Consider the following 23,642-nt stretch of genomic DNA (forward strand, 5'->3'; position numbering starts at 1 on the left):
TTGTGAAGTTGGGACGTTTTGTGATTTAGTAAGCCGGCTTAGTTGTGAAGTTGGGACGTTTTCTGATTTAGTTAGCCAGCTTAGTTGTGAAGTTGGGACGTTTTGTGATTTAGTAAGCCGGCTTAGTTGTGAAGTTGGGACGTTTTGTGATTTAGTAAGCCAGCTTAGTTGTGAAGTTGGGACGTTTTTTGATTTAGGTTAGGTCACTAGTATAGAGTGTATAGAGTGACTTTAGCTTGGCCATTAACGCTGGTTAACATAGCTTTTACCTTGCTACCTATGTAATCACGATTATGCTGGCAGAGGGCAGAATTCTAGAAAGAGTTTATGCAATAAGCTGTTTAGATAAAAATGTTCGGTGCCTCTGAATATATCGTTCAGCCTTGTAACTCAATTTTTGTTGTTTTTGAAAATGCCAGTTGTGATTTACAATGTGTTACATTTCTTGCTGAATGGACTAAAATGCTTCAAAATTACTGCAGAAACATCCATGATGCATTGGCTTCCATTCACAGTGAAGAATGTTTTTTCATCTCCTACAATGTTACCACTTGATGTGAGGTTTCGCTACAATACTGGCTATTTTATAAGGTCTACCTATCTTATATAGGTCCATAGGTGTACAACTGTATATAAACCCACCTCTCTTGTCACTCACCCTTTATTGGCCAATTTCTGACAACATACATAAAAATGTAGAAATATACATTTCTGTGGGTTTGAGAATGTTATGGTTTGTAGTCTGTTTGGGTGAGCCAAATGTGAGGCTTGGGGAATTTCCTAACCTGAACAAATTAGTAAATGAAAGGTTTAACAGCTGGCAACTCATATCAATAAAAATGAAATGGGACCTCGTTCCCAGCACTACACCACGTTCAGTCAGAACAGAAGATCATGCTCAAAATCACCAAGCAAGGCAGAGCAAACCCAGATGTTTGGGCTCTCACCAACTGTTTATATTTATCTCCCATTGTGTGTAAATTTGATGTGAGAGTGAAGTAGAAAAAAGACGGAGGATAAGTGAGGTATGAAGGTCGGCCTAAGAATGCTGAACGTGGAAACATATAGAGAGGAGCAGCATCAAAACGTAATTTGACACATAGCAGGCCTAGAACGCAGCACAGCTGTAGGTGCTGTAATGAGTACTTGGAAAGTTATAAATATGCAGTCTTTCTTTGAAATATTATGTAGCTTAAGGCGGTCTTCTTGCAGGAGCAGAACACGCTGTTGTAGTGTGGATCACTAATTACTACTGTAAAAACAAACCTTTTCATACAGAACCTGGCAGTATAATTCATGCTTGAAACATCTCACGGTGCCAACTGTTTCACTAAGAATGAACATTTGAACACAGTGTATTACTGTCTTTATTGGAGTACTGTAATCTTAACATTTGTGTCAAAGAGAATCTTTTCCCTCTTTTGTTCCTTAAGGAAGCTGCAATTCATTTATATACCGTCGACGTCTTAAGAAAAACCTGGATTCTCATAAAACAGACCTTCTCACTCATAAAAAAATGGTTCTCCAGAGGTTCTTTATTAAAGACAATGTTTCTACATAGTACCATGAACACTTAAAGAACGATTTGCATGCTTAAATGGTTCTATTATTAATTAGATGTATCATATCTGTGTTAATTAGATGTACTGCAAAATGACAGTAATAACATATAAATGAAGCCTAAGGCTTAAACAGGGGTCAGTTTCTAGAAATTCTTATTCAAATCAAACATCAGAGCAGGTCATAAGGGAGAATTCCACCCATTTTTCAAAAGGTCTACATAATTCAATCACTCACATGTAAAATAGTCCTAAAGTCACAGAGAGGTTTGATATACAATGATTAATTGTAGAGAATCTTACAGCCTAAGATTTCTTGCAGTGGTGATAAGAAACAAGATGCACAAAGTCTACAACACAAATATAACCAGTATAGAAATAGAACCATTCCATCCAACATGACCAGTCAGCCCTAACCTACATGTGTCTTCTGAGGTTTTATATGTAATGTTGATGTTAAAATAATGGGAAATGAGAACAAATAAGCTTTTTTTTGCCTGTGTGTACCTCCCACCTGGATTTTACATATATTTTAGGCCAACACCGTCTCAAAACCATCATAAAACAATATCTCAGGCATTATGCACCATGTTTGTAAGCATTTTATGTAAATGGGAAAAAAAGCCAATAAACTCTTTAGACATCTGGTTCCTATCACTGCCCCTGTAAACATTTCTGACTCTCTAAATGTCTCTAAAATGACTCGTTTCACATCAGACTGCTCTCAATGTCTGTTTACATTTAAGCAAAAATGCTTGAAAAAAAAAAAGATTTTATTTCCCTTTAACCTTATTGTACATTTCTTCAATATAAACTTATATTGGAGCATTTCAATTTATCCATATGTCACTAAGTGTTTACATAAATGTAAAAAGCAGCTGGCATAAAAAAAAATAAATAATGAAAAAAATAATTTGATATGACACCAATAATAAACAATTTCTCTCCATATGACATGTTTCTCGCTTTCTTATCAGGCACAGAGAATGAAACAGAGGACACACACACACACACACACACACACACACACACACACACACACACACACACACACACACACACACACACACACAGATATTCTCACACACTTCTTTCAAAACAGCTCTGGCAAGTGATCCTGAAGCTTAAACAATGGTGATAAATATTGAAGAATGGGAGTTGAGGATGGTTCCACTGATGGACTAGAACCCAGAGCAAACAGGACAGCCCAGTGGAGAGGAAATGGAGAGATGACAGAAAGCTGGCCATCTGAGAAGCACAGGGTAGCCAGGACGTGGGAGCTCATCAATATATTGAAGCTACAATACTGGGGTAAAGTTCAAAGGATTTATTGACACAATATCTTTCTGATGTTCGTACAATAAGAGTGTCACACTTTTACTGCTAATAATGGTGAAATGCTGTATTGCTCTACAAGCCTGTATTGGACTATATCAGACAGCATAAGACTATATAAGACTGTATTAGACTGTATAAGTCTGTGCTAGATTGTTTTAAAGTACAGGACTGTAAGGCTCTTCAATATAAGCATGCTAGAACCAATTCTTATTTCTTACTTATTTTCATTCAGTATTTGAAGACTTGACATTACTAGTGGTCAAATGACAATATATTATTATTATGGCACTTTTGTTACTCATTTTCACCCTAAACTACCAAAAGCAAAATGCTTCTTTACAACATAAACTTTCAAGGACATTATCATTATGATGAGTTAAATACTGTTCTATTTCTAAACACAGTAAGAAAAAGGTACACAGTGGTTTTAAGGTCTAGCTGTGTACCTTAAATGAGTTGTTTCTAGAGGAAATATTTATACCTTTTCATAGCCTAAAGTTTTAAAACAGAACAATAAACTAACAAGTGTGAAAACAAGAGTGTGTGGGGTCAATACAGCTTAAAACATAAAATTTCAATAAAACATGGTACAATCAGTGGTGGACAGTAACTGAGTAAATGTAATTCGTTACTGTACTTAAGTAGTTTTTTCGTGTATCTGTACTTTACTTAAGTTTTTTCATTCTGGGCGACTTTTTCCTTTCACTCCACTACATTTCAGAGTCTAATATCTGACTTTTTCCTCCTACATTTTGAGAAATCTGTCGTTCCTTTTGGTTTCTGTGTGTATAAAAACGTAACATGTCAAAGCAAAAGAAGCACAAAGCCAGAGCACCAATCAGGGCCCAGCGGTCACTTTGTTCTGAGCTGGTTTTGACCTGTTGGTCATACCGACCCAGTGCAGCACGCGGTTCAACGTCAGCGCAGCAGCGTAAAACTTGGGAGAGTCTGTTCAACATAAATGATGAACTAACCTAACTTTGTGTAAATAGAGCACAATATAGAAATATGTCCACATATGCAGTCGTGACTGGCGTGTTTCTTTTTTCTGAATTCATACAAACACTTTCATTTTATAGTAAATTAGTTTGGGTTAGTTTGTGTTTATGAACAGAGGCCTACAGATCAACACAGTAAAGGAAAACTTATTTGTGATCCTGAGTTTAAAGCCAGTTTTTATTCAACTTGTAACTAATTTACAAAGTAATCTGAAACTGAAACTTTGCTTGTGTGTAAAAAGTGATTTCAGAGCCACTCAGTTCTCCCTGATGGAAACTGTTTACCTTCAGTGTTTTGTGCTTATGATCATTTTAATAGACGTCAGCGTCACTAATTAATGACGTTCTATTAAAAGACTGGTTTACCAAGAGAGACGCTGGAGGACTTTCACCTGAAATGAGTTCATGAAGCCAGTCTGGTTATAAAAATGATAACAGGACATCAGAGCCAGAATTACTCTTTTAGTACTTTTACTTTATACTTAAGTACATTTAACTCAAGTACATGATTTGTGTACTTCGTCCACCTCTGGGCACAATACCCATGAGTGTGCCACCATCTAACGTCAACCTACTCTAACTTTGCTGTGAAAGTCGTAAAGTACAACTGAGCATCGTCAAAGCTACTTAACACATTAACATGTAACCCCCTTGACATAACATTTTTAATATTTTTAAATCCAACATTTTACCTTTAGGAGATGCGTAAAAATAAACAGTTCAGTTAATTAGTATTTATTCAAATCACTTTAGTCTGATTTACTTGAATTCATTAAGAACCTATCACTGTATCAAGCATTTTAGAACGTCACACAGTTGTCTAGAACCACTTGACGCATTTTAGTTACATCCAACATTACATTTTTTTAGGGACACCTGATTTTTTTTAATTTATTTGGCCACAGGCACAGATCAGACACTCTCTGAATTTGTGTGACCAGGCTTGAAAGCACAATTTCAGTGATGCTCAAATCTCTTTGACCTCATTCCTCCAATCAAAATATTTGAACAAGTAATGTGTGCAAGGGCATAGCGAAGGGCTAGCCATGAAATAAGGCATGGCCACCTCTCTGGCCACCCAGTTATGGCAAATCGAGCCATCATTAATAAAGCATCAATTGTTCTTTATGGTGAAAATCTGCCATCAAGTTAGTTAAATTGTTGTAGGCTACCCTAGATAGTGCTGCTCTCTGGCCAGCTTTCTAATCAGTAGACTCATGTATAACCTGTAGTAAGGACAGCTTAAATTAACCCCTTAAATTTTGTTTTTCTGTTTACTTTCAGCAGTAGGTACAGCAATACAGTAGTACTTGTGATATTTTATTCATGTGGAAATAATGGACAGAATTATTGGTTTTATTTTTGACCAAACGGATCCCACTAAGAGAACAGTAATTCTAAGCATTAACTCCAGGGTGTTTTTGGATCTGCTACCTCTATACTTCCACTCCAGTTGCTTTTAGGAAAGATGCTTTCACTTCCACTTAAGTTATTATTCCTTCAAATAGCAACAGTTTTACTAGAATTAGCTTTTTTTTTACTTTAAGCTGCTCTATTTTGCCTCTAAAATAGCAACACTCAAACATCATTGAACATTAAAATCATGAAACATTTGGAACTGGCATTTTATTTCTGAGAACTCTTATTGTGTTTACAGTTATGAGTTTCTACCTGCTAACCTACACTGAAGTTATAAGGAGTGTTTCAGACTGGACTGCTTTCTGAACATGGTGCAATACAGGGCAGCCAATGAGAAAAAGATCATTTACATATAAGAATCTTAAAGGCACAGTAGCCTTTATATATATATATATACTGCAGTGCGTTAGGGCAAATAAATTAAAAAGAAAGTTTTAGAACCTCTTTATTTTGAAGGAAGACAACAACAGCAGTCAGTACTGTACAACAGTTATTAGCTAAATAAAAAAGGTAAAAAAGGCACAAACTGTCACTGGGGTCATACATCTCTCGTTACTGGAGTGGCACCCTATGGAGTTTGTCTTCAGTATCTTTAGTTAAAGAACAGAATTATACCAACAGCTACTGCAGGGATATTATTTAAGTTGTATTGACTCCACACATCCTGTATTGATATTTAACTGTTCTGTTTTTAGAACAGCTACAGTTACACAGTTGGACTTCAAAGTCACTGTTGTACCTTTAAGGGGGACATTGTCATTGTTTGTGCCTTGATGAATGGAAAATGTACCTGTACACTGCCTTTTTCTATATGACTTATATCCACTATATATAAGTCAACTAAAATGCTAGGACCTTATAATACAAAGCCAACAAAATAGCAGCCACTGGAACCTTAAACTGTCACGAATTCTGCCTGTGGCTAAATCTCTCTACCTACAAGCTGTCAAACCAATGGGCTCCTATCGCATTTCTGCAAGGCGTCCAGAGATGAACTCTGACCTTTCACTCTGAGTCTGACCTGAAATTAAACCGTCATCAAATACACTGCAAATTACCTGTCAGGAACCTGCTGTCAAAACCCAACAGATCTGGTGGGCTTACAGTTTGAGCTAACATGACCATGAATACCTCTTCAACATGCCATAGGCTGACATATTATGGCAGGACATCCCTGCTTGTCTCACACCTGTAAACTGAAGTATCTCAATGTAAAATAGATTCATTATTATGAAAGGAATTTGAAGATAACAGACAGGGAAATGAGCCAAGAAGAGCTGCTGCCAATCACACTGTGTTACTGTCTGGCATTTTAAGCTAATTGCACTACTTATGCAATTAGTTAATTACAGACATTCTAATTTTAGCATTGATTGTTTAATTGAGGGCAAGAAATGTGTGGTTTCATCAACAGCAGTGGCAAAAGCCTGAGGGACTGTGCGATTGCCAGAGCATATCTAATGATTTACTGGGTTGCAGTTTCTGGACTGCAGTTTCTGAAGCAGGCGGGAGAGAATCTACAAGTTCTTCTAACTAGAACCGAGAGTCCGACTTTAAAGAAATATTACTAATAATATAATGAACCCTACCTGACATTGTGTTCTTGATCTTGCTTTGAACTCTAGACACTGCGTATCTCATTTTCGACTGTCTGGGCCCTCGTTTTTTTGGACCAAAATGGTTAAAATGCATCAATGCTTTGAGTGATCCATGACAGAATCAAATGGAGAATTTCATGCCTCATTTCCGAAGGTCAGCGCTGGTTGAGACAGGAGCGAAGGGCTTTTATCATCTGCTCTGAATTCCAATGCGAGCGTCAACCTTCAAATGAACTTATGCGAGGTTCACAAAAAGTGATCAAGGAATGAATCAGCGCTCTAGGAGTGTGTTTATGCGTGTCTGTTTTTTATGCACTCGGCTTAACTTCAGAGTCCAAGGCTTAAATTAAAGTGCTTTGATTGAGGAGGCCTGTCTGGGACAATAGCGGACAGGAGTGCAGATAAAGTCAGATGAACAGGCAGAACTTCTGAGGACCAGAGGCTGCCTGCAGAAAACATCTTAAAGGGCCAGTATCATGGGAAAACAAAATCTCCCTGGTTTTGTTTATTACAGTTAATAATACTAATACTTAATAATTGTTTGATGTAGTGTGTAATTCAGTTAATCACTCCCCAGTCAGTTCAGTCCATATTTTTAAATGAAGCTGCCAAATCAGCCTTGAATTTATGGTTTTTGTGATGTCAACCAAAACAGTGCATTCACATATTTCAGTCTACAGCACTCTAGCCCTGCTGAGTATTTTGTACACAGCTCACTTAACGCCATAAATTCCAAGGCTCTATATGCACTTTAGTTCAATTCCTCATTCTACACTACAAAGTGTACATGTTATTTTAAAAGTAGATATCGAATAATTTGTATCAGATAATGAAAAGTTTATATTAGCTACTGAATAATTCAGAGTAGGTACTGAATAAATAATATGTAGATACTGAATAATTCATAGGAGATACTGAACCATTCATAGCAAATACTGAATAATGTATTGTTTCAGAATATATCAGCATAATTACTACATAATACATTTTAGATACTGAATATGTCATTTTGGTTACTGAATAACACATAGCAGATACTGAATAATTCACTGTATTTAATTAATACATCATTGCAGTTACTCCAACATTCATATTAGCTACAGAACAGTTCATAGCAGATACTGAATAAGTTTTAGTAGTTACTGATGAATTTGTAGCAGATGTTTAATTTCACATACTGAATAATTCAAAATAGATACTGAATAATGCATAGCAGATACTGAATAAATCAACATAAATACTGAATAATGCATGGCAGATACTGAATAATCCAAAGTAGATACTGAATAATACATAGTAAATATGAATAATGCATAGCAGATACTAAATAATTCAAAGTAGATACTGCATAATGCATAGCAGATACTGAACAATTCAAATAGACACTGAATAATGCACGGCAGATATTGAATAATGCATAGCAGATTCTGAATAATACATACCAAATACTGAATCATTTGTTGAAATGATTGAATAATTCATAGGTGATGCTAAATATTTAATAGTATATACTGAAGAATTCATATCAGATGCTTAATAACTGATAGTAGTTTAAGGGGTGTCTGTAGTTGAAGTGGGTAGGGTGTAGGTAAAGGTAAAGGGGTTTATATACCACACCGCAAGGCCAAAATTCACTTAAGATGTTTTTTACTAGAAACTTGTAAGTCTTTTTTTTGTGGTTGGGCCATTGTGACAGACAGTGGAGTGCACATTTTGAGGGTTTAAATTTGGTGCTAAAGCTTACTCAGGGACATGATATATGAATAGCTCACTTTGAAGAAATTTATTTGGAAATATGACAGCACTGCTTATTATGTCCCACCCCAGCCTTACGACTCTGCAGCTTACCTCAGCTGCGGTAAAACTGGTAAATGTACAGAAGAAGTGCTTACCGGCAGGCAGTTCTGGATTTTATTCTTTTTGAGAAACGCTGACTCACAAAGACTGACACCTCTTGGAGTATGTAAGAATCATTATTTTTGCAAAGTTAAATAGAATTTATATTTAGCAAGCTCAGACCACGCTATAATTACCATAAAAATAAACATGCACAGTATAAGACTCTCAAATTAGAAATGCTGACATATCTTTAATATTGAATTAGTATTGGACTACAGCAGTAGGGCCCACTGTCAGAAGTCAACCCAGTTGAAAAGTGAGTTTCCTCAGCTGTGCCGCTGGATGCCCATGGTTGACTGCGGATAGTGAGCGGCTCTGACAGTGCGACCTGGCAGAAGGAGCAGGTGTTTGCATCTGCTCCAGTCCGCGGCTGAGCAGCAGTGGCCTGCCATATGGGAGCGTGACCCGGAGAGCAGCCGTCTCGAGCCAGGCAGCTCAGCCTACTGATGGATGGAGATTTTGGCAAGGTGGATTGTGGGAATACAGAGATCCCTGCCCTTCCTTTCACATGAGTCAGGCCACCACAGTGTGCTGCAGCCAAGAGAACCAGTGAAGTCAGTGTTCGCAGTGGTTTTATAGCTTCAGAAACTGGAACTTGCAGGCAATGCAGGCAATGGGCAGAAAAAACATTTACCTTGCTTTTTTTAAAATAAAAAAGTTTGATGTCATTTATATTGGTAAAGTTTCAAAACATACTATTTATGCCCCAGTCCATAAGATCTACATATGAAAATTAAACATCTTGTTTTGAATGATTTTTATTTGAGATGTTTACATTAGCCTATACTCAGTTTAACCCCACTCATTATTGTTGATTTTATAAGGAATGTTTCAGGCCAGACATTTTGAATAGGCATAATACAAGGTAACCTATCAGAACAGAGCTTTAAATATATCAGATATAACAAAGACTGAAATATATCAGGCTTAAGGGGACAAAATAAAAATGTTACCATTGTTACATTTGTTGTATTCATGCCCACTTGCATTCTACAATGGTGCTGCAGTAGTCGAAGATCTCCAATTTAAAGACTGGTGATGTAGATTACTGCAGATTACTGGCTATTGAAATATTTTGTCCCAGCATGGCTTTTTTCTATGTCTAAAAGGGTAAAAACATGTCTCTGATACCCATTTTGTGCAAAGACTCTTTTTTTTTTCTTGATTTTGGTTACTATCCAAGGTAAAAGCTACACCCATGCTAGGGTGAGTGTATTAATTAGCCTACAGATCAGTAACTATGCTATTAACTATTATTATTATAGTAACTATTCAGGATTCTAATAGATAAAAATGAATTAAATTACTGCTGTTTTTGGTGCATAAAAACACACAAACATCAAAAACAGCTCAGAGACAAAGAAAGTACAAGATAAAGATATAAACAGTGCCTGTTAATAATATTTTACATTATTCAACATTGTCTCAAACTTTAAATCTTACACTAATGGCACATCATTCAAACCTTCAAGTTAAAAATGCATGTGCTAGTCTGTTTAATTATTGAAAAGTTTATAGAAAATAACTATGTCTAATTTTCCATTGTAATGCTGGTCAGAAAGATCAGGAAATTAGGAATTTTCATCATCATTCCGCTCCAGTTTACTGTTTTGTGTGATACAACAGTCAAGCGATATTCAAAAGCCTACATTAATTATTGTGATATATTTGCTTGCATTCAAATCAGTTGAGACAATGAAATCTTGTAGGCTGCGAAAGCTTTTGTGGTTGGTTCTGTGAGCGAGCTGCAAGACATTTGGAATCCCCTGGTACAAAGGTTCTCCGTTGAAAGGAAAATGTAGTCTGGGACTACCAGGAAACTGATCAATATCCATGTGTTTATCCACATAAACTAGCCCAGGGTTTCTCAACCACTGGGCCACAGACCAAAAGTGAGCTGCAAAGCACTCTTTGGTGGTCTCTGGACCGATGCTGAGGGAGGTAAGGACAGTGGTGTGTAGTTGTCTTAATAATAAAAAAAAGACTTCTGAGCAACTGCCATGTCGTGAAAAGACACACAATTGTGTGCCACAATTCTTTCTAGTTTCTGGCATAAAACAAGCCTAATCTGTTTATACTGAATGTACACAAATAAATGTTAAATATTGTGCTGTAGACATTTAAACATAGCTTTTTCCTCCTAAAAGTTCTGCTTTGTTTCCTGATTACCTTCATGCTTTCTAGTGAAGAATTGATGGGCCTTGAAGTAGAAAAGGTTGAGAACCCCAGAACTATACATCATAAAATCTGTCCAAATTTTGGCATTGCAACATTTAGCAAGTATTACACTGACTATATATTTTACTGAGTATTATTACTGAACATTTGAGTATTATGACAGTTTTTTAAATTATATTTCTTGCTCTTGATGTTGGTTCTGTGTTTTCTTTCACAAGCCAGTAAAAACCTGTGAATGTATGATGAAAAAAGCTAACTCATATGTGAAATTTAAACATGTGACGATTAAGCTGAACTATGCTTGCTTTCTAATTAAACCCATATGATTTCGCTAGGCTGTTTGTCTAAGGAACAATAACTGTGGTTTCTCATTTGCTGAAGGTTTTGACGTTGTATTTGTACAGCGATTTCAAATTATGCATTTCACCTTGTGGACCTCTTTGTGAGAAGCATTACAACACTGCAAGGGGATGTTTTGGCTTTATGCTAATTTCACATGAAGAACAACATGCTGTGGCCATATGCTGGTCCAGGTGGATGAGGTATCTAAGCAACTGTATCAAAGCAGCAGGACGGCTTCCTATGAAAAGAGAGAATCCCTCAGCTCTTAGAGAGCTAGCTCACAATATGCTCATCAGCTGCCATCTCTGGCTGGAACTGAAGTAGACTTAAGTAGTGTTGCATGCTTTTAGCAATGGAGGGCAAGAGATTTTGACATCAGCTCAGCATTACAAACCTGTTTCAGCTCTTTTTGGCTAATGAGGCTGTTGTATTCTAACCATTTCTCTCCATTTGTGCTATATTAGAAAAGTATTGGGTTGTGAGGAAGGAAACCAGCACTTCTTGGTGGTGGAACGGGAAATTATGCTAATTATTGCTCTTTTCTTTTCATGAATCTTTTCATTTTGGATAGATGCCCAGGCAGCAGCATGGCTACATTTGGAAAACACTCTCCAACCCTGCACTGCGGCTTTGCATACATTTATAAAGACGTCTCATTAGTTTCAGAATTTGAGGTAATAGACCTCAATGATATATAGAATGCTGTAGCGTGCATTCTGTTTCTTAGTACTCTCTATGGACGTCTGTGTCAATCAAGAAAGACAGGGGAGCCTAAATACATTTTGACATGTATTAAAACATGTCGTGTGCTGGCCCAAGCACATTTCTGAAAATGACAGTGATAATAAAGCTGTGGTTAGGTAACTGACCCACATGCTGAGAAGAAAGGTCCCTTCTTAAAATATCTCTCGAAGGCATAAAACAATCTTTTATTTTCAGGGCACGCACATGTTTGGCAATAATTTGCTCACTGGTATTGCCTGGGAAAATATAACAAGCCACTTCAGCATTAGAGTGGAACATTTTTTTAAAGACAACTACTCCCTGCAATGGCCTCTCCTTCCAGCTCCAAAATCAGCATTCAGTTTTGTTTGTTTTTTTTTTGTGGAATTGAAAAATGGCAGAGGAAGTCCTTAAAAAGTGCAGAACTACTACTGAGCCTCAGAAACTCAGTCGGTTGGATTGGTTGCTTATAAAAGGCCGGATGGACAGGAACCCAAGAATCTAAATATGGAAAGAATACAGATAATGAAACACAGGTGGAGCTGGAATCCCAAAAGACAGCACTAGGTTGAGTCCCATTTGCGTCTTTGATTCCAAAAAAGAAAAAGAAAAAAAGCCAAAGCAAGCCACCTCCAAACTGACCGCAACAGGCCTTCATTAGCAGAGAAAGAGCTTTGTCAGGCTGGTACTCCATCACCTTTCGTAACATGAGCTTTCTGTGCTTTTGTCTGTTGAAGGCATGGTCGAGACACACAGCGAATGACGAAACGCTCTCTGTCCCGGTTGGGTGAAGTGGGACAGCTGTGCGGGGATGGATGTGGCACATGATTAATAGAGAGAAGGCGAGGAGAGGTGACACCTCTAGCTCTGAGGAGCTTAATGGTGAACCTGTGATATTCCCACAGGATTTGCAAGCCAGTATCAGCTCACAGGAGACCGAACAACAAAGACCCAGTACAACTAATGAGGATAAGGAGATGGCCCAGGTTCACATAATGCTCTATGGTAAATCTAAACAAAGACTGTGACCAATACACAAGAATATAAAGGTGGTTCTTAGCTTGGATGCATGGCAGTAGGAAAATTCTGTCATTGGTATAGAACCTTTAAATTACAATTCAAACTGGGTTTCAACCACACACTGGGTTACAAATGAAAAGAATGTTATCCAACCCAACATGATGGATTTAGTCATTTCATCCAGCAAGCGTTAAAATCTCAACCCACATTTTGGTTCATATTGAGTCTAGAATGCTGGGTTAATTTTGCCCTATATTTCAAACTTTTGCATGCAACTATTTGGGTGTGTTTTGTTGATTTTCTAAGAGAAAATGAGCACACATCAGACAACAAAGACAACAAACAAACTTAAATAGGGCATTTTCTGCTGTTTTTAGTGCACAATTTCTGTACTGGGTTTCAACCAATTGAATGTATTCAAACATACAATTTATAATGTCCATCACTTTTGCACAGGCTACATATGTTGTTTTTACCAGGATGTTAAATTTAGTAAATAAACAGTAATTGTGCATTAAAATGTGCAGAATTCTCACTTAGAAAATTGACAGAATATGTAACACTGAAGTTATAAAGAGTGTTTTTTTCTTGACTGCTCTTTGAATGAGGCATAATACAAGGCAACCAATCAGAATAGATGGCATTTACATATATCAGTCTTAAAGAGACTGCAACAAAATGTGTTTAGGTAGACGTAAAGAGAAGATGGAAAATGTTAATGTAAAAAGGAATGATGACAGTTACTGGTACATAAAAGCAGGAGGAAAAAATAAAATTCAAGGAATATAGAATATTGGCCTATACTTGTCTTCAAACCCATGCCATGAGTCCCTGTCTGGCAATACTATGCACATTTAGGGTAACACAAATAACTATAGAAACATCTACTAATATCCAGTAATGCAATATAAAGGGATAATACTAATGCCATAATGAGGTAATACATATGAACAAAATGAACTTCTGATAGAAAAGATTTAAAAATTCTATAATTCTATTTTTTTTCTATTTTCTATTGATTTTTTACTGTAAAAAGTCAATAGTAATAATTCATTTTAACAAGAAGTGACTTGACATGCGATATTTGTTCTAAAAAAAGTGGAGAAAGTTAAAAACTGACCAGATAATAAAACAAAAGCTCTGATTATAATTGTATATTGTTATTATAATCATTTTATTGTAAACTGTGTTAATCTAGCAAACAAAAAAATCTTAAAAGGCCTGTTTCATTTTGTTGGCCATCCATAGAGCTAACATTACTAAACTCAGTGTACAAACGAGTGTCTGTGATGTAACCTGGTTTGATTGAATGATGAGTGAACTTCAACTTAATAAAAAAACTCATGCATATTAACAGATTATCAGATCTTGCATATTACATTTTTATTTCACTGGCAACAATTTAGTGAAGGAATGACAATGATGTAAAAACTTTTTAAAAATGTTGCACGATGATGTAGCTCACTTGCTAAACTAATGCTAATAAGGTAAACAAGTGCTGATGTCACTTATAAAGATTACAAACCTTGGATATCTTTGATATTTAAACCAGTGTCTGGCCTACAAATGGTCTTTTAAGAATGATGTAATATATTGTCCAAAAAAAAAACAAAAAAAACATGTATCTCTATTTTTGTCAATTTTTATTATTCTACATTATTTGAACATAGCTTTTCTTTACATTGTTCTTATAAACATTAAAATACATTCAAGGTATGTTTTTGTCTTCTCCTGTAAAGTTGGTTTTGGAGAGCAGTTCAATGTTTTTATACATATTATTTGTGTTATTCTTTGATGTTGATATTGCCAATGATAATGGCAGAAAAATATCACTATGGAATTACTAAAGGCTCTTTAATTTACTCTAATTAACAACAGTCGAACCCATTTTGGTGCTATATAGAGCCATTTTAAGGTTCTTCAAAGGACATTATTCAAGAGTTTTCCATCATTGAGAAAAACCATTTAACCATGCAAAGAACCAACTGTTCCTCATTCCATTACCCTTTGTAGAGAACCATTGATTAAGGTGGCATGGTATTTTATACACATTGTAATTCTTACATATTTTATTTTATTTATTCTATGTTTTTGTGCACCCATTTAAATATACAATTTCCCATCTAAAGATTGGTTTATTATGTTATGGTATGTGAGTTAAAATTTATTACCTTTATTTTTCCCTAATCAGAATTCATTTTCTGTCTTACATATAAATAATTTGAATGAGGTGAGCAGGAGCCTCCAAGTGAAGCAGGATGTTATTTTGAGCCCCCAGATTTGTACAGAAACAGCCCTGAATGGAGGACATTTTGAACAGGTACACACTTAAAAATGATGATTCTTCAAAGGTTCCTTAGTAAAGAAAATGGTTATATATAGAACCATGAACACTCAAATAACCCCCTGCATGATTAAAGGGTTCTTTGCATCACCAAAGAGTTCTTCAGATTTATGGAAAATGTTTTATATGTTCTATATAGAACCATTTTGAAAAGGGCTCTAAATAGAAACCAAAGGGTCCTTTTAAGTTAAGTGACCATTATTAATCCCACAATGAGGAAATTTCACCTCTGCATTTTAACCCCCCTGTGTAGTTAAACACTGCATACACACTAGGGGACAGTGGGCAGCCCTATCCACAGCACCTGGGGGTTAGGTGGCATGCTTAAGGGTACTTTAGTCACATACTGTTAGCTCAAGGGATCAAACTAGCGACCTTCCAGTCACAGAGCTGGTTCCCTAATCTCCAGCCCATGACTGCCCCCCGTATTGTTGCAACCCTTGAAGTACCATCATTTTTAAGAATGTAGTGCACTTTCAAATAGCAAAGCATGTTAGCAGCATGTCATATATTAGTAACAGGTAAGATGTACATGTACACTAAGCCAAATCATTTGAAATTCATCATTAGATACTGCCTCCACTGCAATTTCAGTTAGGTCTGAATGATGCCACGTATGCTGTATGTAATTTTCAAATGCTTCATGTTTCGGTTCTATTTACAGTATCAAAATACTGTATGTGTCATCATTAGAAACTGTATTTTCTCCTCATCCTCTGAAAGCTGCAGGAAATGGCCTTTGTGCCTAAACATACAAGGCACACAGCGTCTGTTGACAAGCTTGACTTTCATTCTTTACTGGCGCAGAGCTTAGCAGAGGAAACCTAATCTAACTTGGCAGAGAGTCAGGGAGCATTTCCTGCTCAATCCCATCCCATACAACTAAGCACTCTTAATTAAAGAGGCTAACTAGGAAAATGTATCAAAATGAGAGCCGACGCTTCACCCGCTTCCTTAAAAACGGCAGCCTTCATCTTTGAATGCATCCATATGTGGGCTTTAACACATTCAGAGTAATATTACAGACGAATATGTCCACAAGCACTCACCAGATTTTCAGTCGCAGAGAGTGCAGCACTGGGTGTTCTTGGATGGCCTTACCCTTACTGGGAGGAGGGGGAGTAGCAGAGAGGGGTTTTATTCTTTGGTCCATTGTCAAAATACATATTAATGAAGGCTCAGGTCATTGCCAGAGACATTTGCATTGCCCCATGGTGCTGGCTGCCAAAATTGGAGATGCAAAAGTGAGTATAGCAGATGTAGAAGACTTACAGAAGTCTCATATACCTCTTCTAACTCTGTTCTCATATAATGAAAACACACTGCCCACCAGCATTCAAAAGTTTGGAACCACAGTGAAAAGTGTGGGGTCATTGTTTTTTAAAAAAAAGTGTTGAAAATATGTCAAATGGTTGTATTATGATGCTACTCTACAGTTTCAACTTATTTATTGGAAGCTGTGACATTTGATAAAGTCTTACAGGGGTCAAAATGCTGAACGGAGCTGTAGAATAGTCTGTAAAGACTGAGAAACTGTAATACATTAACAATGAAGTTGTAATGTATTTTTATTTATTTAATTATTTATTTTTTATTTATAAGACATATTGTATTGTATTCATTGATGAATACAAATAACAGTAATTATCAGACTCGCTCTAGTAATTGGATCAGCTGCCAGGTACCAAGAGTTTTTACTAAACTGGGAAAATCTGCTTTTAGTCACAGCACCAGTGAGCTGGAATTCACTACAGGAAACACTAAAACTCAGCTCACTGGTGTCACTCAGTCATTTTAAACTTTTAATATCAAACCACCTACAGACAGCCTGTACCTGTTTTACTGAATCATATTTATTCGTAACTTTTATTTTTGTGTTAGTTCTCCTTAGTTCTTTATCTCTTTTTATTTATTTATTTATTTATTTATTTCCTCTCATTTTATTTTTAAGTTTTTTTTTATCATTACTTTTTTTTGTGATATTGTATTATTACCTTACTAATTTCTTATCTACTTTTGATCTTAATTTCTTATCATTTAAATCTCAAGTTCTATTTTTATCTACTTTTATCTTTTATTCACTGTTATTTTAAATTTTCTTTTAATTTAAAATGATTAAATGTAGTTATTATTTTCTTTGTCATGTCAATCCCTGTTTTTGTAAATGCTCGGCTACATTGAAAATGAGGGTTGCGCTCAATGTACTTCAGAGTCAAAATAAAGGTTGATTGATTGATTGTAATAAAACTAGGATCCAGAATATCTCACATTTAAGAAAAAGTTGATCAAATCTCAGGCAGATAACAGGTCAAGAAATTACTTTAAATAAATTACAGTATATTGTACCATTTACTACTATTAAGGGAGACACATGGCTTATGTACAAGTAGTTGTGCTTCATTGAACGGCTGTAGTCAGCCATAGCCATTCTATATGATAGCAAGGCTAACAAGTCACTCTACACTAAGCTCATGTCTGCACTCTTTTGCTTCCAGCTATGACTGACCTGTTCTTCCTTTTCTATAGGCATAAACACAGCATGCTGGCTAATCCCACATTCACAATCAAGTCCTTGTCAGAATAACCCAGTAAGTAAATGCTGCAGAATACATACCATGGCACACATTTCTTGAACATGCCACAATATTATTTATCATTTAATAACTTTTTTGAATAAAACATTTTTTAACCTTCTCAGATTTAGTTTACATTATTTCAGTTCACACTGAATAAAATAAAATCAGTTAATAATATGGCAAACTTTTGAATGCCAGTGCACTGTTTTCAAGTTAACCATCAATGGATCTTTTTAAAAGCTGTATTTGAATAAGAGGTCAGTAATCATAGCAACAGCACTGGAGCGGCTGGGCTTCAGCCTGCAGTACTGCAAATAATTCAGATTCAGTGTTCAAAATGCTGATCATGTGAAGACACCAAGCGATATCATTTCAGTGGATAATTAACATGTCATGGGGGAGAAAATAAAATTGTGGATGATCTCTTGGACAATTGAGACTGTGCAGGGTTGGTAATGTTTTTCAGTTTGTTAGTCACTTGAGCTATGAGAATAAACACAGGCTTTGCCAATCTTAATGAGAAATGTTATTTACTGATAACCAGCCAACTTACTTAGCACCGTTTTGGATCTTTTGTGTTTTTGCCAGTGTTCTGTAACTACAATACCCAGTGTGCATTAAACTAATACATCATGTGACCATTGGGAGACCCCCACAACAATAACGATATAAACTCATGCTGGAGTTTAATAATAAATACAGACGTGATATCTAGCTTAGCAGTAACGTTACCCCTCATGACGACTTTTGTCTACAGTGAACTGAAGTCTTACAATCCTTACACTATTTTCCTTGTTTAATGTCTGCAGTCTGTAGATCTGTAAACCCATGGGCATGTACCACCAGACAATTTTTGTAGTCAGGAGTCATCAACAAAGGATTGTAGAATGAAACTGCAAGTCAGACAACACCCCGCCCCCCATCCCCGTCTTTTCCATAGGAGCCATATCCTTCTCACTTCTGAAGTAATGGAAAAAATGTCACTGTAGCTTAGGCTTTAGAGCTTTTACTATCATTAACTAACACTTTATTAAAAAACCTGCCATACTGATCACAATAGGGTATGAGCGTGACTACGGTATGAAGATATCAGTTTCTGAAAATACCATCTGTCTAAATATCTGATATGATGAACTTAGTGTCCTTTTTCACTCTCCTCTTTGCTAGTAGGTCCTGCCTACTCACTGTCTTCCTGACCTCCTCCTGCCTGCTGAATGTCATTCTGACCTCCCTCTGCTTACTTAATACAACAGCAAATAAATGTTAAACTCACCATCAACTATACTATCTTGCTCAGTCAAGCCTGACTGGCAATTACAGAAATACGGTCCACATTATCATTAGTCAGCTATCACACCAAATAGGCTTCCTCCACTGTTCCGATAACAAACCTGTAACAATAGAAGAACCCTTTTTGGTGCTATATAGAACTCTTTTCCTTACAGAACAATATAAAACACAGTCTCCGCTAATCTGAAGAACTCTTTTACAATGCAGGGTGTAGCTAATGTTCCAATTCAAAGAATTCTGACTACAGTAATGATTTTCTCAGTACATCACTCTGATTTTAACCTTGCCTCTCATTACGAAACATAAGCTGAATTTTCATCCCATCGCTATAATCTGTAGGTACTGATAAATGGGGAAAATATGTTTAAAATGGATTCATCTCTGCTGTATCCCTTTATCATTGGCTTAGAGGCTGTCCTGATTAAAATTAAGTGTAGTCAAGGAGTGGACATCAGAAAACCTGGTTTCATGAATTGCACAATAACAGCACTGGTGCATAAACAAGACTTTAAAAAAAATTTATATCAAGGTTAAGAAATGGTACGGTCCACTGTAGAAATCATATAAAGCATTCATACAGGCATAAATATGGGGGACATATTGAAATATTCACAATAACAGGTAAGAAGCATGTGTAAATGGCTGCTGTTTGGACTTTTTTTTTTTTTTACGGGGGTGCAAGTTTTAAATAGGGTGATCAGACTCTTCCAGTCCCCCCTCCCAATTCAAATCATGGGCACCCCTGTAGGGTGAGAGTAGGCATGTTTACAATAAGTGTAGCAATGGTTAAATTTTTCACTTAAGAATGAACAATAAGATTGCTATAGCTTGAACTTTCAATTTGTCATAGTTTGGACTGTAGCAATTCAACAAAGGCTTTTCATGCTTTGGCTGATGACAGGGTCTTGTTTTAATCTCTGTAACACTTAATCAACTGAGGTTAAAATGTAGTGTTGTTGAGCTATCAGTACTCAGCACTGTATTAATACGCCAGTTCTATGGACGAACAATTTATGTAATACTATGATGATCCACTTAAAGTCGGGTCACATTTGTCCCTAGGTAGCAGGAGAAAACCAGTAGAGACACAGTGTAGACCATGTCTAGTCCATTCTAGACTCCAAATCCAAACAGTCCAGCAGAACTTATGTATCTGACCAAATTTCATTAGCTAAGTCACAACACATCTAGCAGTGGCTTTACTCTCCAGAGAACCAGCCATTCTGTTCTGTTATCATGAGCTGTCAGGGCACACTACAGCCTCACAGACAGGGGCCAAAACAACCAGAGCTAAAACAGCTGTGAATAATTGTGATTTCCATGCTGGGCTTGAAAGAAACAACTAGATAAATGTCAGCTTAAAGTATTTTTGTGAAACTTTTTGATATGGGCTGAGTGCCCAGGGAAGATATTCTTCTACTATCCTGCCAACGTGGACTTTGCTCCTGAGCCCGTTAAAAGGTCCAATAAGGACCTCATATCACACATCAGTGTAATCATAAGAGATTGTGGTATGAAATATTTTTTGACCTGGTCTTGCCTGGAATATTTGCCTGAGAGAGTTTTGAGATGACATCATTGGATGTAAACAGGTTTCTCTTAAATCATTCTGACACACCTGCAAATGAAGTTTAACAGGAACAAAAAACACTGTAATATTAATGTAGTCAGAAAAATGGTACTAAACTGAGGTGGTTCTCTTGTTGGTGGTTCTATTCAGTACCTTTAGTTAGGGGACATGACTGCACCATTAGTGCCCCAGTACTATGTTTATATGGTTGGTTTATAAGTTTTGGGAGTGCTGCTACTGCTTGCCATGTATATGCCCAATATAATTTCAGGTTCATAAGTACTTGGACAGTGACAACATCTTTGTAATTTTTGTATGCCATCACAGATTTGAAATTAAGTGTAACGTGGAGCGATGAGGAGGTGGATGCATGTGCAGAGAAAAGCAAGATTTATTGAGGGCAAATCCATAATCAGGGTCGAGACAGTCCAGGTTCAGGGAGCCAACATGGATAAAGCGGGGAACAGACATGAGAAACAATGAACACCGGAAAAAACTGACTATGGAGGGCCAACTATGGAAATACCAAACAAAACAATTCAAACAGTACATATCAAACATACACGCAAAGACCAGCACAGACCAGGGCAAACACGGGGTTTATATATCACAGGGATGACGAGGGACAGGTGGAAAACAGGTGGAAACAATCAGGGGAGTCACGAAACTAGGGGGCAGGACAGTGAGGTAAACAAAAATGCATGTGGACAGGACTGGAAAGTAAACAAGAGCACATGCATGACTGGGAGGGACCAATCATGACATTAAGCAATCATTGGACTGAAGTGTAGATTCTCAGTTTTAATTCAAGAGCTTAATTTTAAATATTGCTTTAACCCTACAGCCATTTTTACATACACACCTCAAAATGATAGTTCTTCAAAGGTTCTTTTGTGAAGAAATTTTATGGAGAATGTACTGTAAATTGTTTATATATAGCACCTTCTTGAAACGGGTTCTATATAGCGCCTAAAAGGGTTCTTCTATTGGTACAGGCTTGACATTGTAAGAATAGCAATGGTGCTATATAGAACCATCTACAACACATTCTTCATCAATCTGAAGAATGGTTCATCATACAAAGTGTTCTTTGAGTGTTCATAGTTCTATATGGAACCATTTTCTTTACTAAAGAACCCTTGAAGAACCATAATTTTTAGCAGCATAGTCCCTGTATTTTCACCGACATTTCAAGTATTTTCATTATATAGCCTACCGTCATCTAAAATGTATAATTTATTACTTATTTAATATTATTATGATAATAGATTAAAAGCAACTAATTCATTGTGCTCATATACGATAATGTAAAAATGCTGACCTTCAGACAAAAAGCCTTGCACTGTCACCAATAGCTTTCAAGTAAAAAAAGAAAAGATGTGTACAGTAATGAGGTTTCATGTGTCATATTCTAGCCTATGTATGCAGTGTGAATATGTTGATACAAAGCATATTAGTAACTCAAGACCTACACAATTAAATAAAAGCATATCTTTTGGCATTTAATCCTGACATCAGTTAATAAAGAAGTGAGTTTTCTAGCCAAATTAAAGTTCAAGTCATTTATTTTCAGGAGAGATTTCTAATCAATTTAGATCCACTTGCATAAGGAAGAGTAAAGTCAAAGGAAAATGAAGGGGAAAACATGAATATCTTAAATTAGAGTTCAAAATGTGATTTAAACATTAAAAGGGAAAATATGACTCTTAACTATCATTTAACACCTGATTTACCACAAAAACTGGCACCATCAAATTAACAGCACTCAAAGTTGTCATCTTTGAGAAAGAGGAGAAAATCTGAAGAAAAAAAATTCTGTCCATCCTTCCACTGTGAGAGATAAACAGCGATACAACTCTGAAAGGATGTGTAGCTGTCAAGATGCCCTTACTGAGAAAATGTCTAAGACTGAAGTGCAGAGGTGTGGAAAACATGTCCTTGCTGTAATAAATGTGGAATAAATGGAGGGCACAATAAATGTACTTGAAGGCTGTTTTGACTGGAAGTTAAATAAATGAATGGTAGTCTCCGGCATTTGCACAGTACCGTGTACACACTGTTGATATAGCAGAATTGCTTTGCTTTGCAAAGCTGGAAATCACCTTCAGTCTGTAGGAATTCCTTCATCTATCCACAGATTCATCTCAGTCCGACGCATTTTTGCCATGCAGATGTTTACCAGATGTGCTTGAAATGCTGTTATTTTGTCGTCTTTTCTTTGCATCCTCATATGGAAACATTTTTCCATAAGCATGAATTTCTTGGTCAGAAAGTGGTTGGTATTCAATCAAATCTACTGCTGTGATATTTAAAATAAAAATAGCAATAAGAAAATAACAAATTAACAAAGTAAAACAAATTCACATGACATTTTCACCTCTTTGGGCTAAAGAGTGAGAGTGTGTGCCTCTCTGTGTCTTTCTTCTTATGAACCTTTCTCTCTCTCTCTCTCGCTCTCCTGCTCTCTCTCCTGAGCCACATTTGTGCACAGTGCTGACATTGAGACGAAGGTCAGTGAGTAAAAACAGCAGGGATGGCATTGAAGGCTAGAAGATGTGCTTTAGGGAAGATAACATCATAGACCTTGGTCCATGGCTCTCTGTAGAAGATGGGCCTTTTCATTTGTCAGACAGAGAGAGAGAGAGAGAGAGAGAGAGAGAGAGAGAGTGTGTGTGTGTGTGTGTGTGTGTGTGTGTGTGTGTGTGTGTGCTGGGGGTAGGGGGGGTTGAGTGACCTCGCTCACCTCATGGCTTAATCATTATAAAGTGTACCTCCCACAGAGCAGGAG

Source organism: Pygocentrus nattereri, chromosome 28 (assembly GCF_015220715.1).
Source record: "Pygocentrus nattereri isolate fPygNat1 chromosome 28, fPygNat1.pri, whole genome shotgun sequence".
Lineage (NCBI taxonomy): Eukaryota > Metazoa > Chordata > Actinopteri > Characiformes > Serrasalmidae > Pygocentrus > Pygocentrus nattereri.